Source organism: Mesocricetus auratus, unplaced genomic scaffold (assembly GCF_017639785.1).
Source record: "Mesocricetus auratus isolate SY011 unplaced genomic scaffold, BCM_Maur_2.0 Super-Scaffold_100028, whole genome shotgun sequence".
In the NCBI taxonomy this organism is placed as follows: domain Eukaryota; kingdom Metazoa; phylum Chordata; class Mammalia; order Rodentia; family Cricetidae; genus Mesocricetus; species Mesocricetus auratus.
The window spans coordinates 23,373,250-23,400,953 of record NW_024429209.1 but is presented as its reverse complement, the minus strand read 5'-3'; the positions used below and the strand labels follow the sequence as shown (position 1 = coordinate 23,400,953).

At 49.1% G+C, this 27,704-nt stretch overlaps 1 protein-coding gene across 1 annotated transcript in view; it reads left to right on the top strand.

Annotated features, from left to right (window-relative positions):
* The window catches only part of Taf4 (TATA-box binding protein associated factor 4), a 66,135-nt gene that overhangs the window by 1,860 nt on the left and 36,571 nt on the right, over positions 1 to 27,704 (top strand). The gene's annotated exons all lie outside the window — the stretch shown is intronic.

Here is a 27,704-nt window from a genome sequence, read left to right as displayed (position 1 = left end):
CATGCACTCCCTGGCTCTGTTGGCCTCGGATTCCTCAGGGCCCCGTGGGTTCGCTGAGTGGCTCCCTGCCCGGCTTGCAGACTGCTTTTGTTTGGGAGTCCTCTGCAGGAGTGTTCCCCCTGAACCCTGGGCTGGAGCGAAGCGAGCCCTGAGCGCTCCTCCTGTGTTCCACAGTGACATGTGCGGCGGTAGTAGCAGAGCGCCGCCCCCCGCCGCGGTGGCAGTAGTAGAGAATTAGGAAACACGCTGCCACTCATGTCCCCTCCTGTTTTCTGAAAAGTGCTTTGGGTCACTTTGAAAGGGCTGCAGTGTCTTGACAACCGAGTTTTGCTGTGGAAGTCTGTGAGGATCAGGAAGGCTCGTCACATGGGCCTTTTGAAATGTTTCTGAGGTTGGAGGGGGGGGGCTTCCATGCTCTGAGGAGGAGCGCTGACACAGGACCTGGGGCTGCCACCGTCCCTTGCCACACATCTGGGGTTTGCTGCTGGGTGTGTGAATGGAGGTCTTGTTCATTATGTTCCTTCTGACCTTTGGGTGGAAAATATGCCTGATGTTTATAGTGTAAGAGGCAGTTTGTGGTTGCAATCTGCTAGCGGAAATGCCGTAGTACTTTGTACCTTTGTATAGGAGTCCTTTCCAGGGGTCCTTCAACAGTGCCTTCCGCATGGCAAGGATGTCCCCACGCTGTCCTCTTATCAGGAAGGCTGGTGTGGTCAGGTGCCCATGGCTTCCTTCCATGGCTGTCTTGGCTAACCCTGGCTCCTTTGCTTTTGAGTGCTGTGTAAGTGAAGCCCTTCTCCCTGGGACAAGGGAGATGCTGTCTCAAAAGGACGTTGGCTGCTGTCTCCATCCCAGCTGCCTTGGTTTCCAGGTCAGGTTCAGGGTTGGTGCATTTGAGCAGAAGGTAACTCCTTGGGGAAGAAATGAAAACGTGTCGATTACGTGCACTCCCCTGCTCTCTGCACAGCCCCCAAGCTTGTGTTGGAGGGTTAGAGCAGCCAGCGGCAAACACCCAGGACTCTGCTTCAGAGTTGTTGCCTGCTTTCCGGAAAAGGGAAGCTCACACTCATCTTCTGCACCCTCTGGCTTCTGTTCATCTCTTGATCAGGAATGCTGATTGATTAGTTTGAAAACACCCAAAACTACCACCAGTGCTAGAAAGCCAAGTCTTCTTTAAACAGGACAGGGAGCTACAGTTAGAGGGTGTAATTAAACACTCTAGTTTAGTCCTGTAACTTAGTGATCAGAACTTTTTCTAACTGATGTTCCTTCTTTGACATATTTCATAATAAAATACGTTAATGAGTGAAGGTAAGTTCTAATAAAGCTCCTGTTTAGCCAGTAGTGGCCTTGTGGTGAGGTGGAGAGAGCCGGGGGAGGGCAGGTTTCAGAGTTACACATGGGTGTCAAGTGGAATAGCATGCCATTGGCAGCTGAATGGAGTGTGAAAGAGGCTGAGTCCCTCCCAGTGCCCTCTTGGTAGAGGTCATGCTGGGAGAGGGGAGGGGCCCAGGTTTCAACCTGAGGTCACAGTTCAGCAAGAACTTCTAATAAGCATGTTGAACTTGTTTTTACAAACTGAGGCCTGACCTTCCTTATCAGGATGGGTTCCAAAGGGACTGGAATGTTACTGTGGTTGTGGTTTCCTGGTTTGCCGGTGCCAGTCTTAGCCTGATCCACAGTGAGAGGTTTAGGGAGCCCCCAAGAGTGCTGGCTGGCTGGTGCCCACCTCAGGAGTCAATAGAGGCACGTCACAGTGTGATTACAGTTGGAGAAGGAGCAGGTGAGAGGACCTCAGAATTAGTGTGTGCTTTGGTGGCTTTGAAAGATCTGGGTTGAGGATGCTGTCCTGCAGGCTGTATTTTGACATGGCAAATTAGCATTTTCCTTTGTGTGTGTCTGCTCATTGTACCTTCGCATTGAATCTGCTCTCACATTGCTCTATAACTTGGCTTAAAGCATGGATTCTTGGTCTGGGAGAGGACGTTCCTTCCATGGCCTGGATGCTGCCGCTCAGTGGCCAGAACAGGTGTCAGGGGCCGGTTCCCACTTGTGGTGGGTGGGTTGTTGACCGTGGAGAAGGGGAGCCCTGCTCCTGCTGACTGCACTTGCACTTGCCTGAGTTGGGGGGCTGAGTTGGGAGGGTGGAGAGCTGCCCATGGAGTCAGGGGTCTGGGGCTCTGGAGGCCAGCTTTGGCAACATTCCTGGAATTTTAGCTTTTGGTACTTGAGGTCACAGTTGCTGTTTGCCTCATGGAGCCTCAGTTTGTTTGACTGTAAAGTGGGGTTTGCTGTCTTGTGAAGAGGAAATTCTGTGAGGATGAGACCTGAGCACAGCTGCTCTTTATTCCTAACTCCCCAGTCCTTTCCCTGTTTCAAGGATGATGTTGCTGTAGAAGTAGCAAAGTCTTTTAAGGTTAGTTTTATTGGAGTGAAAATTCTTGTCCAGGGTGGACAAGAAGATTGGGGCAGGGCTGTCTTGCTCTCAGTAATTATCACAGGTGGACCATGCTGGGGTGGCCACCATACCCTTATCCACATGCTACTACTGTATGTAGAGAGGACCTCATCAGGGGACTTGTTTTAGACCAAACCTCATTTGCTGGAGGATCAGGGGGAAACGGAGGAGGAGGAGGAGGAGGAGGAGGAGGAGGAGGAGGAGGAGGAGGAGGAGGAGGAGGAGGAGGAACATTTTGGTAACTATGAAGCATAGTGTGGGGCAGCTGTGCTTCACAAAGCCCTCAGGCAGCTCCTGTGCACCTTGGAAGACTAGGGGGTGTCCAGTTCACTCCTGGCCTGTCATGATCATCTTTGGGCCGTGTGCATTGACTGGCCTGTGAACACTCTCAGGATGGTGGTCTCTGACGTTTGATGCTGGATTTAGGAGAAGACTCTGAGCTTGAGGATAACCCATCTTATCAACTCTTTGTTTGTTGTGGGATCCTGCCTGGGTCCCGTTGCCGCTTTAACCCCAGAATAACATACAAGACACTGTATTAATTATGAAACTGTTGACTGTTTGCTTGGTTTTGTATTGGCTAGCCTCTGTTTCCCAGAATCCTCAACTCCTAGTCCTACCTATCTTGCTTCCCTATTGGCCAACAGTGCTTTATTAACATACACAGAAGGACTTCCCCCATCATTTGTTTTTGGTTTTAATGAGGCAGGGTCTCTTGCTAGATTGCCTGGACTCATCTGTAGCATAGCATGTTGGCCCCTGTGTCCCAGCTGCCTGGATGCTACTGTATGCCACCATACTTGGCTTGTTCTTCTCCAGGTACTTGCCCTGCCACTTTTGGGCAGAGCCCTGTGTCTAGGAAAAGGACTCCTGACCTGGGTAGGAAGCCAGGCCACTGGGAACGCTGCAGGGAGTTGCCTCTTGAACCTCTTCACATTTGCACCAGAGATGCCCTTGGCTCAGAGCTCTGCCCACCTTACTCTGCCCTGAGTGGAGTGGCCTGGTGGAGTAGTGGAACTTTAGCACCTTTGAGTGAAAAATGGAGGTCACAGTGCTGTCATAGTCTGCCTCTGGTAAATGTGCACTTTCCTCTATTTATGTTATAAATTCGGAAACAGCTTTTATAAATAGCAGGCTATATCTGAGTTTATCAAATCATAATAGCTGTTTTTACAAATCTTGAAGCAAAGATATAAAGCTCTGTAGAAACTGCCTGAGGGCTGAGGCTGTTTGAGGAGTTTGAAGAAGCAACTTTGCTTCTCTCCATGAGCTTCTGCTAGCCTGGTCCGGGATACAGTTGCTGTTTAGGAGTCTCAGGCCTTTGCTAGCAACAAAACTACAAAATTAAGAAAATGGGAGGGCGCTTTTCATAGGTCTGGGTGCTGTGGAGATGGCGGTTTTGTGCCTGCTGTGGGGCAGGATTACCTGGGTGGGGGTGCTGTGAGTGCAGTTTGGAGCTATTCGCTTCATTATTATTCTGTTCATCTTGCTTGGCAAAGTTTCTCTGTGAGACGGATCAGGCACTGCAAGACTGTGTTGTGTCTAAGAATCAGGAGTTTTGTATTTTATGGAAGGGCTATGAAAGGTTTGTTTTTATATTCTTTTGGATGTTTGTGTCAAGGACTTAAAGGTTAAGAGTCTGTGGGCAATAAGATTGCCACAGTTAGGACCCTAGTGCCCTGCCCCGCGTCCACCCCTGCCCAGTTCTTTTGTTACTCCTCTTGCCCAAGCACCTTGTTGCTGCTCTGTGGAGGCCACATGCTTGCTCCATGCTCAAACCTTGGACAGGAGGAGCTGCTGGGACTCAGCCCTTTTGCTCTGAGAATCTGTGACTCTCTAAAGACCCTTGTCCTTCTTGAAGCTTTAAAAGTGTTACTATTGTGTGTGTGTCATGTGTGTGCATGTGCTACAGCACAGGTAACAGCAGATAGTAGTAGATAGAGTCATGGGGTGTGTGTGTGTGTGTGTGTGTGTGTGTGTGTGTGTGTGTGCTACAGCACACGTAACAGCAGATAGAGTCATGTTTGTTCTTCCCAGCTGCTGTGCGTTTGGGGCTTCACGCTAGGGCTTGCTTAGCGCAGCAAGTGCCTTTACTCACTCAGTCATCTCTGTGACCCCTTCCTGAGGGTTTGAGAGAACGTGTTTTCTTTTGGGTGTGGTAGGGTGGCTCTGGGGAAGGTACTTAACTGGCTTCCTTGGCTCCCAGACTTTTGTTTGTTTGTTTTCAAGACAGGGTTTCTCTTGTGTGTAGCTCTGGCTGTCCTGGAACTCACTAGCCTCCAACTCACAGAGATTCTCCTGTCTCTGCCTCCTGAGTGCTGACCACCAGACTTTTGTGCACACACAACATCCAGGTGATGACTGGTGTTGATGACTTTGGGTCTTGGAGTCACTGCTTCTGAGGGACTTGTGACAGACTGGACGTCAGGCTTTAGAATGCGGTTTTAGTAGTGAGTTTAATTTGAGGGTCTAAGTTGATGCTGAGTGGATGAGCAGGACAAGCAGCCCAAAGAGCTGAGCCCTGCCTTTTGAGGGCTACTGCCCAGAGCATCTTGCAGGGCTAAAGCTGGGGGTGTGGTCACAGGGCAGAGGCGCTCTTGATCTCTTGATCTGACTGAGCATTTTGGAGAAGGTGCTGGCAGGAGTGAAGGGTCCTGGGTTGGTGGCCTTTCACAGAGGGGTGAAGGAGGAGGAAAGAGCCTACTTTTTTGCTTTCTATGTTAAAATACATTGGGGCAGTAGCTCAGGATTCTTTTTTCCCCTGTGTATACTTATGTTTGCATGTGTGTGCGCAGTATATCCCCCCCCCCCCCCCCCCCCGAAAAAAAAGACGAGGTTGCTCACTGAACCTAGAGCTTGCTGATTTGGCCAAAGACCAGCAAAGCTAAGGGGGTCTTCCTTCTCTGCCTCACCAGCTCTGGGATACAGCATGGGCTGCCATGCCTTATTTGTATTGGAGTGTTTTGGATTTAACGCAGGGCCTTTTGTTTGTACAGTAAGCATTTTACTGACTGATCCATCTCCCCAGCCCCTTGCTTTTAAATTAACCCATCCCCACCGTGTGTGTGTGTGTGTGTGTGTGTGTGTGTGTGTGTGTGCGCGCGCGCGCGCGCACGCACGCACGCACGCACGCACGCACGCACGCACGCACACACACACACACACACACATGCATTCTCATACCTTGATGTGGAGGTCAGAGGTCATTCTTGGGAGGTGGTTCCTTGGAACCCACCCTCCTGCCAATGCTTATCTAGAGCCAGGATTACAAGTGCATGCCAAGCTGGCTTTTTATGGCTCAGACCCTCACACTTGTGCAGCAAAGCACTTCACTGGCCTGCAGGAGTAGTTTTTGAGAGATTCTGGGTCCTTCCCAGGGAAGTTCTGACTTGATGGTTGTTCTTACAATGACAGGTAGGCCCTGTGGAAAGGAAGTTTGGTGGTCACAGGATGAACCCACATAGTGCTCAACTGAACCCTATGAAATGATATAAGTGCTGCCTCCTCAGAGGAGTAGCAGTTATTTGAAAGGGTTTAAAGGAAAGCCATCCCGGCTGAGCTTATTTTTCTGACAGGGTCTCACCATGTAGTGGGAGCTTGCAGTCCTCTGGTCTTAGCCTTCCAAGTGCTGTGGTTGTGGGTGTGTATTGCTACACCTGGCTGTTTTTTTTTTTTTAACCCCAGTGTGATGTCACAGGATCATTAGTATTTTCTATCCTGTGGGGCGCCAGATGGGTTGGGCATATCCTAGGCCTTGATACAGATTGCTTTGCAGGGGTCTAGGCCAGGTTGCACTTTTATAATCATTGCAAGATAAAGCTTCTTTGGGGATCAGTAACATTGTATAGGGCCTACATGGTTGTGTGTTGATGGTATGCCTCTGACTCAGCTGGTATGCGTCTTGGTAGTCTGGATGATGCAGGAGCAATCTGGGTGATTTTACTTATGGCCCACTTTGCAGCTGACCAGAGAGTATGCTGAGCTGGGTGCCAAGGCCTTCCTTGGAGTCTCACAGCTGCAGAGCTCTGCTCTTCTGGCGTGGCCCTGTGTGGGGTCAGGTAGTTGACAGGATGGGTGTCTATGGCTGAGGGGGGATGCCAGGCAGGGAGGGCCTTCCTGGGAAGCCTGAGTCAAGAGAAGGGCCAGTCATACATAGTCTGTCCAGGGAAAGACTGTGTGGCACGGGTTGGGTGAGGCTGTGTTGGTTTGGGATAGGAAGTGAGGTTTTTCTCACCTGGGAGCCTGCCATTGAGGGTTTATGCAGGGAAGTGACAGAATCAAAACTGAATGTGTGTCACTTTGTGTCTGTGAGCTGCAGAATGCGAAGGTGATGGGGCTGGGGCAGAGGTGGTGGTATGGTGTGGACAGTGATGGGGCTTGCTCATGGACTCAGCCCTGACCACTGGTTAGGAGGCCTCGTCAGTGAGCCTGATATGGGGGCCATGCTGGTGTATGCCTTCTGGGTGGAGTGTGCAGGGCTTGGGGTGTGGTTTGATGCGTTATTTCTGGGTGGGAACATCAGGTAGTGAACACGAAGCAGGAACCTAGGATGGGGTAAGTTGAGAACCAGAGTATTTGATGGTCCTTCCGGTTATGACTGGAAGAGCTATGGGCGCTTCCTTTCAGGCATGCCCTGCACCTGGAGGCAGTGGCCTGCCCCTGGAATGGGCTATGGAGTTCCTCGAACCTGGGAGTGGTTTGGAGAAAGGCCTGCTGGCAGGAGTGAAGAACCACCAACTCTCAGGAAGAAAGATATAATGTAGCCACTGCGCTGGGACCTGTTTTGGTATGGGGACCAGTGCTTGGTGTTTGTCCCTGTGACTGGGCTCTGCAGATACTGTATGTGGGGCTCAGGCACAGCCAAGCTACCAGGTGTGTCTGTCGCCTCAGCCTCCATGCTGTGTGCTGTTGTGTAGACTTTCAGTCTGTGGCCTGACTCTGAGTCTTGAAAATCCCATAATAGGACTCTTCCCACTGTGACGGTAGTGAGTATGCAGGAAAATGCTCTGCTGGGGACCAATGGCCACTTCAATGTGTTGGTAGCTCTTGGGGGGCTGCATGTGGCTTACTACATCTGTGTGCAAGGACTGGGCTTCTATAGAGCACACAGGAGTGTCAGCATGTGCTTGCGGGAATTGCTCACTGTGCCTAAGGGACCAGGGAACCTGTTGGGTGTGGACTCAGTGTGTGTTCTGTGGCTTTGGCTTCTGTCATTCTGTGAGGGGCCTGGTGGGCTCTGTTCCACAAGGTGCCTTTAATTTGAACTCCTTGAGTTCTGTTCCACCTTGAAGCTCCTGCCTGTAGCTGGTGCTCCCTGGCCAGTGCCTGTGCTGTAAGTCATCACAGTCCTGCTGGCTGGAAGGGCAGCAGACAGTGGGCAGAGGCTTCCCCTTGACCTTAGATCTTGTCCCAGAAGCGACACAGCTTTCTTTCTCTAATTCTAGCTGGGAAATTTTGATAATTGGCTGTTTGTAACTGCAAAGAATGTTGGGGAGTTGAACCTGTGCAATGGGGAGAGGAAGGGAGGTTCAGGGACAAGGAGCAGGTCCTAGGATGTGGCTGAGCAGGCAAGAGGAATGGAGTGGCGAAGTTCAGCACCGACCTCAGGTTCTCTGGTGTGGAAGTGGAAGGGTAAGAGACTGAGCAGAGCTCTGCAAGGAAGGACTGAGTGCAGTTTACTGTAGTCTCTGTCCTCTTCATCGCTGGAGGCACTTTGCCAGTTACGCTTCCCAGGACACTCCAGAGTTTATTCTGAAGCTTTGACAGGTGGGTGGGGCCACTTTGGTGCCACTTAGAACTGAATTTAGCACTGAGGGAACTTGGTTCGTAGGGTATGAGGGAAGCTTTAGGGTGACTCAGTAAGCTGTGGTCCTGAGAGGAGCAGTAGGGAGTGCCTCACCAGGAGCTCATTGCTTGGTATGGTTCCAGGCGTCCCTTGGCTCCTGGCCTTTGACCTCTGACGTCTGTCTTCTGGTGCAGTGGTCATACCAGGCTTTAACTGGCTCTAGGACAGGGAGTAGTTTAACTTTTCTCTCCTGGATTCTGTGACATGACTCTGTTGCCACAGTGTTTGTAAATCACTGTCTGGGAGCTATTTGAGTATCTTCGTTTTGCATTTTGGGGTTGCTTGCAGACCACACTCAGCTCTCTGGGGTCCTTGAGGCTTGGTTAGGGTCAGTGCTATCTCAGTATCATGACTCTGAGAACCCTAACTTCCAGCCTGGCTCCCCCCAGAATCCTAGCATCATTGTCCCATGTCTTTCTCATCCCAGACCTGGCTCCTGGGCTGGGAACACCACCCTGAGAAAGAAGGGTTACACTCACGTGTGTGTGACCATGATAGTGTGCACGTGGACAATTGTGGGTTGTGCATCAGTTGTGCATTGGACACATGTAGTACTGGGATATACATGAACACCATTCTCAGGTGACAGAAATGCACTGGACCAGGCCTGGTGGCACAGTCTGTAATCCCAACCACTGGGAAGGCTGGTGTGGAAGGATTTCCAGTTCAAGGCCAGTCTGGGCTGCAGCGTGAAGTTCAGGATGAGACCCTAACTGAAAATGCAAAGCAAAAAGAAGGCTTGGGCACAGCTTTTGGGGCTCTGCCTAACCTGTGCAAGGCCCTGGTTTTATTCCCTGGCAGTGGGCTGAAAAAGACAAGAAAGGTGCTCTGGTGTTGACACAGCAGTGGCCCCACTTGTCATGGCTCTGTCTGTGCACAGCATTGTGTCTGCTGATACTGTAGAAACTTTTCACAGGCAACACTTGCAGGGTGATGGGGATGAGGGTCACACACACGGCTCGGTGGTTCTCTTAAGGAGACTTGGACCTGCTGCTGCTGCTGCTTTTCACAGTCTTCTGCTGTTGGTGGCCCACTTTGTTCTCGTCTGTGTCCGTAGCTGCCTCAGCACTAGTAGGTGCTGTGTAGCAATCTTGGCAGGTGCAGTTACAAGTGTCTAATGGCTCCCCCTTGTGTCTCTCTCCCCACTGTGGGGACAACCCTTCAGATGCTCTTTGAGCATAAGGTGTACCTCCTCTGTTGCCTTTGGCATGAATGAAAGTTAGACTCTGTGAGCAGCCTATCCAGAGGTCAGCCTGGCCCTCGTGCCAGCTTGGTGGTTGAAGCCAGGACCTTTTCCCATGGCAGAATTTACTTCACTACCACTGGATCTGTTTGTCACTGCAGGCTGACCGGTCCCAAGAGCAGAGTCCCTGTGGGGTACCATCCCCAGGTGTATTGCTCAAGCAAGTCCACACTACCGGGGCTTCCTAATGGCTCAGTACTGGTCTTGCCCACTGAGCAGGAGCACCCATGCACTCCTACAGCCTTGGCATCTGGTGTGGGCCCCATGTGGTGAGATGTCCCAGGTGTGACTCAGGGAGTCTCTAGGATGTGGTGTGACTTGGCTAAGGTTGATGGCGGTGTTGAGGAGATTTTAATTAGCATGGGAAGTCATACAAGGGATGAGGTATGTGCTTTGGGATCTCCAGTGTGATCTGGATTGCTTACAGTTCCTGTTACTTGCCTGGCTAGCTTTCATTTATATCATTTCACACTTGAATCAGGACCTGCATGCTATCCTGTAGGAGAGCTACGACTGAGCCAGCATACCAGGTGACCATGCATTGCACTCCTTGTCCCAGCTGGTGGTAGCCGCCCCTCTGCCTTCCCTGTCCTTCTGTGTGTGCTAACTGCCTCTTCAGTACATTCCTAGGCATGGGTACTTCATCTTGTGTTGATATTGTAGGGCTCTCTACTACCGGTGGCTTTTGGGAAGAGCTTTTCTTTTGTTGATGTCTCACTGGCCGTAGTCTCCATGGCTGCGCCATGTCTCCTGTATGTGGATATCATGGTTTCTTGTGTCGTAGTCATTTTTGTTTTTGTCTGTGTTAAGGAGCACCCTACCCGCCTCACAGGGTCTTGCTGTGTGATGGGTAACTATGGCAGTGTGAGTGCCTTGGGTAATGTCAGATTGTCTTTTGTGTGTCCAGTTGTTGCTGTCCAGCAGTGAAGGTGGCCCTCTGAGAACAGGCTGTGAATTTTGAGTGTCCAACAGATACTAGGTGAATCAGTGCAGGCGTAGGGGTTTCTAAAAGATGGGTGATTTTTTTTTTTGAGGGGTTGGGAAGGTGGTTTCAAGACAAAGTTTCCCTGTGTTGCTCTGGCTGTCCTAGAACTTGCTATGTAGACCAGTCTGGCCTCGAACTCACAGATGTCCCCCTGCCTCTGCCTCCCAAGTGCTGGGATTAAAGGTATATGCCAACACTGCCTGACCGTTCTACCTTTTTAAAAGTGATCTCTGAGGTGATAGAGGTATGGGGGTGTGGGGGGGAAGCCCCCCCAGGCACTAAGGATGGAAGTACTGTCCTTGTGTGCAGATAGACTGAACCGGATACTGATAGGGCCAGGGCGGTCAGTGTTGGGCATAGCTGCTCGCACAGTAGTGGGAACTACTGTCTGGTTGTTGGTGTGCTTCTCAGCACAGCAGAGCTTCGGGGACACCGAAAGCTGGGCCTCCATCCTGTGGCTTTGTGTGACCAGTGTCTGTGTCCTGGTTCCAGGCCAATAGGTGCAAGAATTCTTATCTTGAGAGAGTGGGCTGGCAGGGCATCTACAGAGGGATGCTGTAGTGTCAGTTTCTCACCCACCAGGAGCTTTTGTGAGTGTGAAAGGAGGTCATAGGTTAGCTGGACACATGCCAGCTTGGATGCCGTGGACAGGATGGGCCAGGCTACCTTGTCTTGTCATGGATACACAGCCAGGGCCTTCAAAGAGCCCAGGGAAGGCCTCTTACTACGTCATCCACTGTGCCTCCTCCTGAGCTACTCTCATGGCCCCGTGGAGGATGTGAGGATGGTATGTGGCTGTGTGTGGAGAGGGTACCTGTGCTCTGGCTTGCTCAGTCATTCCTGGCATTGCCTCTATGGCAGCCCTTTCTGAGACTTCTTAGTCTCAAATGTGTGTTACTCCCTTGTTGTGGTGCTTTCTCCCCCAACTGGTGTCATCCAGATGAGGTTCCTCCCCACCTTCCTCTGGGTCTTCCCACCTTGGGTTCTCTTCATCTAGGTTCTCCTTCCTAGATCAGGGTCTTCCCACCTCTCGGGTTCTCCCTGCTGAACTAGCAGGTCTCATGCTACACTGGGAAGAATTGCAGAATTGCCTGCTCGGTAGACACGAGGCAGGGCCAAGACAGGACCGAGAAGCTCAGCTTAGTGGTAAGAGGGCTCTGTGGGACCTGTGAGGTCAACGCCACTGGAGTACAGGGCATGCGGCAGGAAGGGAACAAGGCGGGAGGACCACGGACAGCTCACAGAGGCTTGCTCTGATTGCTGCTGTGCACTGCCACCAAATGAGCAAGTGTGTGGTTTCCTTTGTGTTTGTGACCACAGTCAGGGTGCAGCCTTCATGTGACACAAGGGCTCAGCACAAGTGTCTTCTTGTGTACTCAGGTGACTGGACAGACAGCACCTGAAGTGGCTATGGGTAGACGGGCAGGTGGCTGACTAAGCAGGATGGGATCCTCTTTTGGTGATGTGGAGGTCGATGGCCGTAGCCCTCAAGTGGAGCCACATAGGCTCATGGGAGAGTTGTGATGTTGGGCTGCAGACACTGGACAGGCACAGTGGAAGACTGAGGGGACACATGCAGGGCTGGTTAAGATCCTTGTGTGTGGGAGGTGTAGCAGAGTAGTGTTGAGGGTTAGACCTGAAAGCATGCAGGGAGCCATGGTTAGGATTTCACACTTAGTTCTGACATGACAGAGCAGGAGCGAGGAGGAGCTCATGGGCTTGCTGGTGGGGGCACCCCTGCCCACAAGGCAGGAGGCTGGCAGTCACAGCTGTAAGTTAGCTCACAGTCTCTGTGAGTGGTGGACACGGAAGGCCGGTATATGGGACATTATGTGTGGAGACGCCATAGTAATTACAGGAGTCTTTGGATGGTGCTGGCTGACAGGTGAGGGGTGTGGAGCCAGGAGTGGTAGCATAGTAAGCTTGGAAACTGCTGCAGAAGAGAGGTACTCTTAAATGGGACGTGGAAGGTGACATTCTGAGCAGGTCTCACAAGAGTGGATGAGCCTCTGTGGGAGAAGAATGGTCTTGGGGCGGGGAGTGGTTAGGTTCAGGGTTAGTGCTGGTGGGACCTATTGGTGGCACTTCAATAGGTTTGTCTTACAGGGCCCCAAGGGGCTCAGTTTCACAGACAAGGTCCTGTCTATGCTCCCCTAGCCATCCATACACGAATGGCTTCTAGGCCATGAGGCACTTGAGCTGTGCATGAGCCCAGGGGTTTAAAGTAGTTTTTGTGCCACATCAGAACCTTTCTGTTGGTGCGCAGGCGAGCAGATGCTGAGTGTTGTAGGTGAGGGTACAGCAGAGGAAGGTGGCTCAGCTCAGTGGCCCGTGGGCACTTGCGGTTATTTGGCCATTGATTGCTAGCAGACATGGTTTGCAGTTGGAAGGATCCCTTTAAGTTGCAGCTCTTGGTGGGGGCAGGCACTTTGTGTGTTGGTGGGGGCAGTGAGGCTGGAGGAAGAGGGGCCTGAAGCAGCCTTGAGTAGAGGCTCCCTTGGAGCACAGTCACCAGTGGAGCCCCCTCTGTCTGCCTGCCTGTCCTCAGGGGAATTCCAGGTACTTGTAAAATAGGTTGTTGGCTTCTGTGACTGTGCCATTTTGGTGTAACTGAAACTTGATACTGCACATGTGGAAATCAGGGTGACATCATGGCAGGGCCTGGCTGTTCCAAAGTGGACTGAAGCACCTTTGGTTTGTGGTAGTCGCTCAGAGTTGGCGGAGGAGGGAGGAGCTGCCTGTCACTGTCTTGGGTAGCTGTCCTTTCTGCTAGAGCCACCCTGTGTGTGACCTTCCTATTTGGAGCATAGGAGGAAGTACAGTGAGCCTTCCCCCTCAAGGGTGAGCTGGCCTCCTCCCTCCTAGTGCCTGTGAGGTAGACCTTGGTGACATTCCCAGAGGAAGAGTTTTCTAGAAGGATGCACTTGGAAGGATGCAATGTAGGGGTTGATGTGGGCCTCGGACATGTGAAAACTCTTAGGAAGATGCAGGAAACTGCTGCTGTGTCTTAGTTTAGTGTGACGACGACCAGCAGCTCTTATGCAAAAGAAGACCAGTAAGTGCATGAAGAGACATTTTCATCATCCCATCTGACGCCCCAAGGGGCAAGGGACTGTTGATGTGTAGTGTGATCCCAGGTCCTGCACAGGGTTAGAGGTCAGGAGAATAAAGGTGAGGAGTGAGTGCCTGCTCACCACACCCTTCAGTTTACTCTGTGCAACCCTGTGGGAATGAGTGGAGCCAGTGCTTCCTCCCCACACCCGTTAGTCCTTCCTGTGCTGCTCCTGTGGGGATGACCGTGTTCTCACAAACGCAGCTGCACAGGTGGCTTAAAAGTACGTGCAAGATAAACCAGGCATTCCACTATGTGACTGTTTGTATGGGGGTCTAGAAAAGCTGAACTAGGGACTGGTGATAGAGCTCGGTGGTAGCTTCCTGGTTGGCTTGTGCTGTCTCTGGGTTCAGTTCTCAACGCTGTAAACCTGTCCCCAAACAGAACAGAATCTAAGTACATTGCGGTGGTGGTGGTTGCTTAGAGCAGGGAGGTTGCAGTGTGTATGGGGATGTCTGTAATGGATGGTACATAGTTGCACATACTTTCTAGATCATCAGACTGTGTCCTTAAGACAGGGAGTTTTGTTTTGTTGTTGTGTGTGTGTGTGTGTGTGAGCTATATTTCAGTGAAGTTACAGGAAAGTTCATGGTGCCCTGTCTTTTTCTTCTTGGTGCTGCATACTGTTGCAGGATCAGGAAAGGTGTTTGCATCTGGAGCCATGTTTGCACATCTCATTTATTTGTGAAGAATCTCAGTGACCTGCTGCCTCTGAAAGCAGGGTGCAGCAGGGCTAAGGTTGGGCCAGCAGTTTGGGGCTCCATGGAATTAGCCTCACACATGACTGTTGGGGCTGATGTTATCTGTAGGTTTTGCTCTTGTTTTTACAAGGACAGTGTTGGGTTGTTTGAAGGAGTGTGTTCTGATGTGGAGAAGAGTTGCATGCATGGGTCAGCAAGCTTTCCATCTTTGTTTCATCTAGCAGAAGTATTTGTCTTTCACACTCAGTTTCCAATAGTGGCTGCTATATGATTTCTACATAGCTCACACTTGCAAACAATGATAACGCATGGATGGGGTGTGTGAATGCACAGTTTGCAGAGGAATCTAGAGGCTGGGGTGTTGGTCTCTAGGAGGCTGCAGCTCTAGGCAGAATGTCGATGGGGCAGGGACGTGCAGATGAGTGCACACAGCCTCTGCTACAGGTCCTTTTGAATTGTTCCCGTCCCCTCTCACACAGGAAGCCCTGTATCTGTGTTGTCAGTGTATTTACTTAACTGGCTTAGTGTACCAGACCCTCGAAACTCTGAAGTAGGTGAGGCTTCTTTGCAGCTTGAGGGTGCTTATCAGGTCACCTGTCTTCTGCATGCTGTGTCTAGTCTGATGCACTAGCATTAGCCTCATTTGGTTTGGCTTGATTTCTGTTTTAATTTCTATTTGTTGTTTGCTTTCATTTTATGCATTAAATTTGTAAAACACATGGGTCAGAAGGGAATTTCTGAGAAGCACTTTGATCTGCTCCCCAGGGTGTTTACTTTTATTTTTGGTAGTTTCTAAGCCATCCCTTAGTGTTTCTTTGTAAAAACAAGCACGTGTATACATACATGCCTGTGTATATACAGTGCACACAAACACATGCAGACATGCCAGCATTGACTTTTGTGTTTGAGAGGGATCTTGCTCTGTAGCTCAGGCTGACTTTGAACTCTCTACTCCTACTTGGAGGAGGTGCTGGAATTGCAGGTGTGCCCCCAGGGTGTCTGATGTTGTGTTCTTTCTCTGTCTTCTTAGGACCAAATAAACTGATTTGTACCTTGGTCTTTTTCTAAACAGATACAGCTTAGAGATCATTGTGACATTCTCTTTCTTTTTGTTTTTGGTTTTGGAGACAGGGTTTCTCTGTGTTGTTTTGGAGGCTGTCCTGGCACTCGCTCTGTAGACCAGGCTGGCCTCATACTTCATACTCATAGAGACCCACCTACCTCTGCCTCCTGAGTGACATTCTTGTCTTAAGATTTGCTTGCTTTTGTTCAATGCATATTAGTGTTTTGTGCACATGTGAGCAGTGCCCTGGGATGCCAGAAGAAGGCCTTGGATTCCCTGGCACTGGAGTCACCATGGACCGATGTCCTCTGGAAGGGCAGCCAGTACTCTAGCCTGACATTTTCTTTTACTTGAAACTTTAAAATGTATATCTAATACACTCAGAAGAAATTGCTCGTGGTAGTGATGTCTCTCTGCATAATTCAGGCACTAAAACTTAAGACATAATTTCAGAAGGAAATAGTTCAAAAACATGTTACACTTTCCTCTGTAAAAAGCATGTAGTGAGTCACTTAGTTCTGCCTGGGTGGACATGATAGCCTTCTATGCAGTGTGGGTGGTCTGTCTTTCCTCCTCTCTGTCTTCCCATTCAGTTTAGTTTCTGTTAAACTAGCACAAACTAGAGTAACCTGGGAAGAGGGAACCTCAACTGAAGAGTTGCGATTATCAGATTGACATATAGGCAAGTTTGTGGGACATTTTCTTGATTAATGATTGATATGGGAGGTCCCAGCCCACTGTGGGTAATGCTTCCTGGGGTAGGTAACCCTTGATTATGTTAAAAAAGCAGCCTGGCTAGGCCATGGGTAACAAGCTAGTAAACTTTGTTTCTCCTTGGTCTCTGCTTCAGACCCTCTCTCCGCTTCCTGCTTTGAGTTTTTGCCCTGACTTTCTCATTATTAATGAGTGTGAACTGGTATATGTAAGCCAAATAGTTCCTTTATTCTCTTAAATTGGTTTTTGTCATTGTTTTATTACAGCAACAGAGAAGCCTATGAAAATAGTCACTGTGGACTTGTGGGCAGGTGACATGGTACCTGCAAGTTTGAGGGGGACAGGCAAGGTCTTGCCTTGTAGCCCAAGCAGGCCTTAAAACTCATAATCCTCCTGTCTCGGTTTCTTGAGTGCTTGGCCTGTAGATGTGCTCCCACACCAGCTAGATGCCTTTTAAATGTTACTTATTTTGGGACTGTCTTATTTTGTATCCCTGGTTGGCCCAGAACTTGATGTGTAGACCAGGCTGGCTTTGAACTCCCATACCTCTTCCTTCCAAGTGCTGAGATTAAAAGACAAGGGTCACCATGCCCAGCCTGGCTGCTTTTTTTTTTTTTATGCTGGTGATGGAACCTAAGGCCATGTGTGTGTAAGTGTTCTGCCATTGAGCTGCATCCCCAGGCTGAGGCTCCTCTTTACATACAGGTGTGCACACGTAACATTTTTTTGAGGGTCATGCATTACATACATCATGCCCTCATTTCAGACATACAGTTTATTTTGAGAAACAAGTGTCTGTATAACCACTGACAGTCAAGACACGAAGTTTCTGGCAGCCTACAGTCCAGCCCATCCTCACATGCTGGACCTCAGTTGCCACCATTAACACAGGGCAGCTTGCCATCCAGGCTGAGCACAGGTACAGAACATGTGACCTTGCTGGCAGCTTGCTGTTGTGGGTACTGAGGAGCCTTAATCTATCCAACAGTGGGGCGGCTTCAGGGTTGCTTCTAGTGTTTGGCTGTTAGGAACTAAGCTTCTAGAAACACTTTTGTCTGAAGCTTGTGTGGCCACCTTTCCTCAAGGGTAACGCTGGAGTTTACCAGTGAGTCCTATGCAGTTTGTGATCCATCTTGGTATTTCCAGGACATCTTCCTTGCATCTGGTTCCATATCTCCACCTCCTCAGCTGCCTGCTACCTCAGCTGCTCATGGTGGAGTAGCCTCTCATTGTTTGAAAGGCAGTTCTAAACTGAGACATAGCTGATATTCAGGGACACCATTTTTAATGTGTGATTCTCTGAGTTGTAATGAACTCAGTCACATCACCGCCACAGTCAAGGTAGGGAAGTGACTAGCCTCCCGTCACCTTGCTGCTGTGGTGGGCAGCTTCTCCCCCAGCTTCCCCGGCTGTCTCTGAAACTGTGCTGGCCTTCCTGGTCCACATGGGTGACGCATGGCATCTGCCTCCCACTCCTGACAAGAATTTGCGTTTTTCCAGTTGGCGTGACAGTAGTTGGTCACTCATGTTGGTGAGTGGTGTCCTGGGAACCACAACTCCTCCATCAGCCAGTGAATGTTCGTCTAGTTTTAGTGTGTTTTGTCAGGGTTCTCTACTGGAATAGGACTGATACAATGAAACAAATGTATATATTTGTTTCATATATATGAAATATAGTATATATGCATAACATACATTTATATGAATTTTATATTTTAGAGTGGTTTATAGGCCATCTCCTGATAGAAAGGTTAAGAATCCATGTGTTGTTCAGTCTGGCAGGCTGGGTGTCTCAGCAGTCCCAATCTGGAGCTGGCGTCCCAGAGGATTCCCAGAGAGCTGCTGATCTCCTGTGTTGGAACTGTGAAGAAGTAGGTTCTAATCCCAATGAAGGAGTGAGTCAGCAACAGGTGGACAGTGAGAGTGAGGGCAAGCAGGCAAAGAATAAAAATAAAAACAAAACAAAAAAAGCTTTCTTCCTCCATGCCCTTTTACGTAGGCTGCCACCAGGTGTGTCTTCTCATCTCAGATGGGCCGATCAAGAAAATCCCTCACAGGTGTGCCGGACTGCTTAGCCAACTTGACAGTCAAGATTGGCTGTCATGTCTAACTTCTTTCAGGAACATTCCCTGCAGATCTGTTAGTAGAATGGCCACCCTTTTGAACTGCCCCCCTGGAGAGTGTGTAGGAGATCTGGACCTCCCTGCTGGGTGTGGTCAGGTCTTCTCGTCCTGTGGGAGGTTGGTAAGGCCTCTAATGTAGGCCGATGCGTGTGTAATGACTGAGGCATGGGGTTCTTTTCATGTGCTTGGCCTTCCACAGCTTTTGTGAAGTGTTGGTTCACATCTTTGGCCTCTGTTTTTAAAAATGTGCCTGATAGATTTAGTAAGCATTTTTCAGATGTGCTATAAATCAAGTATTTGTCAGCTAGAATGGACTTAGCAGTACTTCCTCATAGCCTGTATTTCCTCTGTGCTTACTTCACATATGGCTCCATCCAGCTTATGGAGTTCTTTCCAAGTTGGTTATGCCCTAGTAGTTTGTGTCTAAATTTAAAGCACAAAGTTTCTTTGAGTTTTCTTTTAGAATATCTTTGGTTTTGCTCTCCCAAGATCTAGTTTGAAAGAATTTGCTAGAGTTGTAGGGTAGGAGTTGGGCTGCACTGTCCTCACAGCATGTCTGTCCACTTCCAGCCCTGAGTGTGGAGGTGACTTCTTCCCCTTGATGACCCATTGGCTGCAGAGGGGGGATAACTTTTTCCTCCTTGGTTTTTTGAGACAGGGCTTCTCTGAAACTGTCCTGGAACTCGCTTTGTAGGCCAGGCTGGCCTCCAATTCACTGAGATCCGCCTGCCTCTGCCTCCCGAGTGCTGGGATTAAAGGTGTGAGCCACCACTGCCCAGCTGAGGGGGGACCCTGAGCCTTCACTGCTCTGCTTTCCAAGACCACGTGGAGCTGTTCTGGTTCTTTGCCCCCATGCAAGCTCTAGAACTAACTGATTTCTGCAAATGCATTTCCTGATGCATCGCTCAGGGCCCTGCTGCACTTTTTTATCAGTTTGATAATTGGTTTCTTAACATTGAACCTTGTGATCCATAAGCATGGATCTTTTTTGGTTTTATGACACAGGGTTTCTCTGTATTGTTTTGGAGGCTGTTGGTCCAGACTGGCCTTGAACTCACAGAGATCCGCCTGCCTCTGCCTCCCGAGTGCTGGGGTTAAAGGCGTGCGCCACCACCGCCTGGCTCATAAGCATGGATCTTGATGAGCATTTGTCTCCAGCCATTCAGGTCTTTCAAAGGCCAGAGCATGGTGGCACGTGTCTATAATGCCAGAATTTGGGAGTCAGGAGGTTGTGTGTTTGAGGTTCTCCTGTGCTGTGAAACACATTTGAGGTCGGCCTGGACTGTATAGTGAGACTGCATCACAAGTAAAAATAAAACAAATTTCTCTCAGCATTGTTTTATAGAGGCCAACACATTGTGATGATAGAAACTCCATCCTACCTGTCCCTGCTTTTCCTTTGCTCTCTGGCCAGCACCTTCAGCATAGCCGGGCTGGTCACAGGAAGGGACCTTGAGGTCATTTCTGACCAGTCTTCGCTGTAATTCTTTTGTGGCATCCCTTTGTCATTGTCCCTCACTTATCCCATCTGCAGACTGTTTGGTCTGCTGTGATAAATACACCACTGTCAGGTGTGAGGCTTACCAACTACAGAACCTTGCCGTCAGTCGTGGACTCTGGACCTCTGGGGCCAGGGCTCGAGCATGTGGCCTGTGTGTTGAGGGTCCAGTTCCTGGTGCACAGAAGGGGCCTTCCCCCCATGTCTGGCATGGTCCGAGGAAGAGGGCCAGGGGTCCTTTTGAGAACTTGAATCCTATTCATGAAGCCCCAGCCCATGACCTAGTTACCCCCTAACACATCACCTGGGAGTCAGGCTCTGCCGTAGTGTCCTCCTGTCCGTCTGTGTGTGCTGTCTGTGTGCCTGTCTGTCTGTCTTTCGAGTGAGAGGTCTTACCTTGGCTGGATGTTTTGTATAGCAGAATGACTTTTCATTTTTAGTCTGCTTTGTGGGGAGCTGTGTTCATTTAATTTTGAATGCTAAACCATGGTGCAGTCTATCCTAAGTCCCACCTGACCGTGAGGTGGCCCATGACTGTGGCCTCCTTCCTGTGTGTAAGTCAGGGGACTATTGGCTTGCCCTTTGCTGTCCCTTAGTGTGACTCGTGCCAGCTGTATCGGTCTGTTGCCTGCCTCCTCTCAGCACTCACAGCATGGCCAGACTTCTGAGTTCTTAAATCCAGGGGTGACTGTACTCTCCAGTCCTGAGCTCAGGAACTGACACCATTCTGTTTCCTGCTGCTTATGGGAGTCCTTCTGGAAAGTGGCTTCCTATCTTTTTGCTTGGTTTTCAAACAACTTCTTCCTTCCTGCCTGGTTTCTCTGTCTTTAGCTTATGGCTGACCCCCCCCCCCACTCCTTTCTTCCATCTTTTCTTGGGTCTTACTTAGCTCTGGTTGGTCTTGAACTCAGAATGGAGCTAACCATGACTTTGAACTTCTTATCTTCCTGTCTCCGCATCATGCTGTGGTTAAGGATGTGTGCCACCATGCCCTTTTTTCTGATGATCAGGCATTCCTGATTTTAATGTTTTTGAATTTACCTATCTTTCTGCTGTGGTAAACACTTTTTGGAGATAACCTGTAAGTTTCTAACCCCAGGTCATGGAGATCTTCTGCATTTTCCTGTAAGATTTTAGTTTTTACTTGTACTTTTTTCTTTTTTGATTTTTTCCAGACAGGGTTTCTCTGTGGCTTTGGATTTACTTGTACTTTTAAGCCTTCAGTCTTTGTGGAGTTAGAGTCTGTGTTGGGTCCCAGATTGCATTGCTTCATTGTGCAGTGTGCTGTGCTGACCACACGTCCTTCTGTGCTCTTCCTCTGCCGTGGAGGGTCTACATCTGCCTCTGAGTTTTCTCTTTGTCCACTCATGTCATCTTTTTTTTTTTTTCTTGAGACAGAGTTTCTCTGTGTAATAACCCTGGCTGTCATGTGTCATGGCACTCCCTCTGTAGACCAGGCTGGCCTCAAAATCACAGAGATCCTCCTGCCTCTGCCTCCTGAGTGCTGGGATTAAAGGCGTGCACCACCACCACCTGGCTGTTCTTAGGAACAAAGTTCCATGTTGGCTGCATGTTGCCTAGGATTGGTGTTAGGTCCATTGTTTGCTCCTGCTGCCATTGGCCTTTAGAGCTAACTCCTTCAGGGACTGAACAGTTGGAGTTTTGTTGATTAATTGGACAGTTTGGAGGAATAAACCAATTCCCATTGAACGATGGTGTCAACCTGTCTGTGAGGGAACATGGGCTGTCACTCAGTTTAGATCTTCCAATAACTTTTATACTTTCTTCCAAATTAATCTTGCATATGTTTTTCTAGGTTTATTATGGGGCACTATTGGATTTTTTTCTTAGATTTTGTTACATCCCCCCACCCCCGCCGTAGAGGTGGGAATTGAATCCAGGGCCCATGTGTGCCAGGCAAGGGCTCTACCACCGAACTGTACCCTTCAGCCTTTAATAGTATTTCCCGTACCCTCAATTGTATTCTCTAATTCAAACTTTTCTTTTCAGACAGGGAAGGGGCTTGTGCTTGTTAAGCAAGAACTCTTACCCCACTGAGATACATAACCAATCATTGTTTCTGACATGTGCAGATTTGTTTATATGTTTGACACAGACCCTCACTCTGTAGTCTAGGATGGTCTGTGACTTACTATTTATACAGCCCACGCTGGCTTTGAACTCTTGTAGTCCTCTTGCCTCAGCCTCTGAGTGTTGGGTTTGCTGAGGTTGGTACTGGCTGTTCTTCTGTTGTACATTTTACTTGATTTTGAGACAAGGTCTCGAGCTAACCCTTGAGCTCACAGGCTCATCTAGACTGGCTGGCCAGCAAGCTTCAGCCTGTCTCCACTTCCTCGGGGCTGGGATTACAGATACACATTGCTATGGCCCTGTTTAGTTTTCTGACAACTTAATACAGTCATTTTTAAAGAGGGAACCTCAATTGAGAAAATTACCTCCCAAGATTGGTCTGGAGGCAAGCCTTTGGGGGTGTTTTCTCAATAAGTGATTGATATGGGAGGACCCAGCCCGATGTGAGTGCTGCCACTTCTGGGCAGTTGGTCCTAGACTGTGTAAGAAAGTAGGCTAGGCCATTCCTCCATGGCCTCTGCTTCTTCAGTTCCTGCCTCCAGGTTCCTGCCTTGAATTCTTGCTCTGACTTCCCTCAGTGATAGAATATGACTTGAAAGTTGTAAGCCAAAATAAGCCAAAATAAACCGTTTTCTCTCCAAGGTGCTTTTGGTCATGGTGCTTTATCCCAACCCTACACATTTAACTAAGACACTGGCATTTTACATAGGTACTGGGAATCCTAAACTAGATGTTTGTATGGCAAACACTTTACTGGATCACTGCTAATATTTTAGAGCTGTTTTGGTGTGTGAGTTGGTGTGGGGACAGGACAATGTTTGTATGGGTGGTTTGTTGGTTTTATTGGGTTCCTTTGTTTTTTACAGTCTCATAGTGCCCTTGTGAGCTCCATGTTCTTCTGCCCGCCCCAGTATGCTGTCTTTAGCCTTGTCCCACGTTCCCATCTCTGTGGGTCAGTTTCTGTTTTTGCTCCAGGAGACCACTGGAGCTGAGGCTGTGGCTTGGATTAGTTGGGGGGTGGAGCGAGGGGTGTTGAGCCTCCTTGGTTCCCTATATTATTTCCAAGCTACCTTTCTGATGTTCCCTTGACTTCATCTTTGTCTGATTGCTTCTCATCCCTCCTCATAGCCAAGTCCTACCTATCTGGCTTGTGGGCCTTCACAAGAGGTCTAAACAGTTCCTTTATTCTACAGAGTGGCTGTCCTTCCTGATACAGCAGAGGAGATGTGATCCATGACATCCGCTGGCTGGCTACATTGGTTGGGTACAGTGGAAACTTTAGAAGGGTCTGCCTCATGTGTGTGGGTTTCTGATGGTTGATGGGGACTGGCCAGTGAGGTGTGGGTGTGAGTGTGGTGAGTACTTTGTCAGTGTGTGAGGTGTGGGTGTGAGTGGTGAGTACTTTGTCAGTGTGTAAGTGAGGTGTGAGTGTGGTGAGTACTTTGTCAGTGTGTAAGTGAGGTGTGGGTGTGAGTGGTGAGTACTTTGTCAGTGTGTAAGTGAGGTGTGGGTGTGAGTGGTGAGTACTTTGTCAGTGTGTAAGTGAGGTGTGAGTATGGTGAGTACTTTGTCAGTGTGTAAGTGAGGTGTGAGTATGGTGAGTACTTTGTCAGTGTGTAAGTGAGGTGTGGGTGTGAGTGTGGTGAGTACTTTGTCAGTGTGTAAGTGAGGTGTGGGTGTGAGTGGTGAGTACTTTGTCAGTGTGTAAGTGAGGTGTGGGTGTGAGTGGTGAGTACTTTGTCAGTGTGTAAGTAAGGTGTGAGTGTGGTGAGTACTTTGTCAGTGTGTAAGTGAGGTGTGGGTGTGAGTGGTGAGTACTTTGTCAGTGTGTAAGTGAGGTGTGGGTGTGAGTGTGGTGAGTACTTTGTCAGTGTGTAAGTGAGGTGTGGGTGTGAGTGTGGTGAGTACTTTGTCAGTGTGTAAGTGAGGTGTGGGTGTGAGTGTGGTGAGTACTTTGTCAGTGTGTAAGTGAGGTGTGGGTGTGAGTGTGGTGGGTACTTTGTCAGTGTGTAAGTGAGGTGTGGGTGTGAGTGGTGAGTACTTTGTCAGTGTGTAAGTGAGGTGTGGGTGTGAGTGGTGAGTACTTTGTCAGTGTGTAAGTAAGGTGTGAGTGTGGTGAGTACTTTGTCAGTGTGTAAGTGAGGTGTGGGTGTGAGTGGTGAGTACTTTGTCAGTGTGTAAGTAAGGTGTGAGTGTGGTGAGTACTTTGTCAGTGTGTAAGTGAGGTGTGGGTGTGAGTGGTGAGTACTTTGTCAGTGTGTAAGTGAGGTGTGGGTGTGAGTGTGGTGAGTACTTTGTCAGTGTGTAAGTGAGGTGTGGGTGTGAGTGTGGTGAGTACTTTGTCAGTGTGTAAGTGAGGTGTGGGTGTGAGTGTGGTGAGTACTTTGTCAGTGTGTAAGTGAGGTGTGGGTGTGAGTGTGGTGGGTACTTTGTCATTGTGTAAGTGAGGTGTGGGTGTGAGTGTGGTGAGTACTTTGTCAGTGTGTAAGTGAGGTGTGGGTGTGAGTGTGGTGGGTATTTTGTCGGCTGTAAGTGAGGGTTAGGGTTAGGGTTAGGGCTAGGGTTAGTAAGGTGGCTCACAGCATGCATCACTGTTTACGCTGACGTCAGGTGATGGGACAGCCCATGGCTGTCTTCTCCCCATCGTGTTTTGTTAAGTGAGGTTGCCAGGTAGTCAAGTTTGGAGAGTTGAAGTTTGACTGCTCATGGTTTCAAATGCATTTTACTCACACCTGACCTTGTTTCCTAGTCAGTGTCGTGGGCATAGCACTAGTTAAAAGCATTTTGCCACAAGCAGAACATGGGTCCAGGCCCTGGCATTCTACCTGGTCCCAGCCCTTTCCTGTGCAGATGGCACTGCGTTTTCATTGTTCTGGCTGCTGACACTGAGATCGCTCCCCGTTTCTAGCATCGTTGGGTAGAGGCTACTTTCAAAAGCTCAACATGCAGAAGGTCTCCATCTACAACATCGTTTTGTCTCTAGTGCTGGAGACAGGTAAGTGTTTTACCACTGAGATGCATCCCAGCCCCATGTACATCTTTACTGGAGGCTGTAGCTGGAGATGATCTGAGACATCAGAGGGTAGAAGTTGCTCAGCTGAAGTAGTCTAGGGATTTCAGAGACTGTCACAAAGTCTCTCCATGAGAACTGGTGTGTGAGTGCTATCCAAACTGTGTCAGTTTGGATGCTTTAAGTTGCAAGTAAGACCTATCAAGACATGTTAAGTCCTAAGTGATACAATGGCTTCTAGAAGGATGGAGAAGAATGGCAGCGGGGACTAGTGTATGTGTTCTCTACATGGAGAGGAGCTGGGACTTTGCCAGAGTAGTCTGTGTGTACCTGTTTGTAAACCCTGTTCTGTTTGTAAACCCAGCAGAGATGGCTCTGGCACTGCCCTGTGCTGTGCACTTGAGTACCCTGGACTTGTTCTTTGGGGCTTTAACTGTTATTTTTATTCACATACTCCTTGCTTTAGTCAGAATGCAAAGTGAGTAATACAAATATAATACCAGGAGTTAAAGTTAATGGGAAAGTCAGAGGAAAGGGAAGATATGGAGTAAGAAATGTTCCCTAGCCAACAAGGACAGCCAGAGTGCCAACTGGATGAGTTCTGATTCTTCGGAGCAAAGAACAAGAGCTAAGATAGGTTCTGCAGCGGTGTGGACACCAACAGGCAGAGTCATGGATGCAGGATAAGCTGAAATGCTCTCCTGAGGGCTCATAGTGGTGGTTCTGTGGATTCAGACTGCCAAGCACAGCCTGTTTGTGCAGATTCCAGGCCAGAAGTGGTGTTGCGGAGGGTCCTGTAACTTCCTGTTGCTGTATATAGTAAGTACAGGTGAGGCCTGGCTAGTGAATTAATTGCACATGGAGAAGTAAGAGTGTGATGAAGTCTTGAGAATTTGGCTAGATCTCATACCCCAAGGCCACTCCCAGGTGAGCTCTGTGTGGGGGGCCTTAGGGGAGGGGAGAACCTGGCTCTTGGTTATAGGGACTTTCTACATCTGGTATGAATACTGTTATGCCTTTCCCTGGCTTCCAGAAAATCAGTGAGATCCACTAAACACTTGGAGCTGCAGATTTCTTGGCACATGGAGCAGGGCCGTGGGGCCTATTTTTGCTGCTGTGGCCACTACTGGACACTTGAAACAGATGGTCCTTCATTCTGCCCAGGCACTTGGGGTCAAGTAGCCCATGTGGTGGAAGAGAAGCTGGGTGGGAGGGGGTGCAAACCACAGGTTGCTTGACGGTGTGCAGTGATGGGGGCAGCCATAGGCCACGCAGGGGCAGGGTGTGGTTGGGAGGAAGAAGAGTGGAATGCTTAGCTCCTCTCAGCACATTTTTGTTTTGGAACAGGACCTTACTATGTAGCTCTAGCTGAAGGTAGACCACGCTGTCCTTGAGGCTGGAATGTGTGTCACCATGCTTGTCTTTATTGTCTGCATTTAATACTAGGTAGCCATGCAGTGACACACACCTTTAATCCTAGCACTTGGTACACAAAGGCAGGCAGATCTTTCTGAGTGTTGAGGCTAGCTAGGGTTACACAGGGAGACCTAGTTGCAAAAAATAAGTGAGTAAATAAATAAGTGATGATCTTCATGCAGTTTCAAGGAGATATAAACTGTACAAACATATAAAGCTAAAAGTGTGAATTCTGTGACCTCCAAAGGTGACCATCCTGCCAGTGGAAGCCCTGTTGTGTTAGGTGGTCTAGTTGTCACTCTTATGTGCACATGAGACACTTTCCCATCAGATGGTTCTGTGTGGAGACAGTTGCTGGTGCTGAGAACAGGGCAAGTGTCTCTGCTGTAAGGAGTTGAGCTGAAGTCTCTGGGTCAGAGGATGAGCACTGCCTCCTTCTTTCTTGTGTGCTCTGTGTTCATTTATTGTCATCAGTGGGTACTAGAAGTTAAATGAAGTTTCTGCTAGCGTGGTAGGTAAAATTGTCACCTCTCCTTCTCCCTCTCCTACCCCCCTCAATTTTTTGAGACAGGGTTTGTCTTTTAACAATTCTGGCTGTCTAACAATTCTGGCTGTCTAGGAACTCGTTCTGTAGACCAGGCTGGTCTTGAACTCACAGAGATCCATCTGCCTTTGCCTCCTGGTAGGAGTAGTACTCCTTAAAGGTGTACGCCACCACCACCTGGTACCATCTCACTTTAATTTGCTTTAGCCAGCTTTTAAAGTTGACAGTTATGATTTCATATCAGCTGGCTTATCGAAGCAGGCCATTTCTTTTGCTCACTCACTCACTCACTCTCTCACTCACTCACACACTCACTCACTCACTCACTCACTCATTCACTCACTCACTCATTCACTCATTCACTCACTCACTCATTCACTCATTCACTCACTCACACACTCACTCACTCACTCATTCACTCACTCACTCACTCACACACTCACTCACTCACTCACTCATTCACTCATTCACTCACTCACTCATTCACTCATTCACTCATTCACTCACTCACTCACTCACTCACACACTCATTCACTCATTCACTCACTCACTCATTCACTCACTCACTCACTTACTCATTCACTCACTCACTCACTCATTCACTCACTCACTCACTCACTCATTCACTCATTCACTCACTCATTCACTCACTCACTCACTCGCTCGCTCGCTCGCTCACTCACTCGCTCGCTCACTCACACACTCACTCACTCACTCATTCACTCACTCACTCATTCATTCACTCACTCATTCATTCACTCACTCACTCACTCACTCATTCACTCACTCACTCATTCACTCACTCACTCATTCACTCACTCACTCACTCACTCATTCACTCACTCACTCACTCATTCACTCATTCACTCACTCATTCACTCACTCGCTCACTCGCTCACTC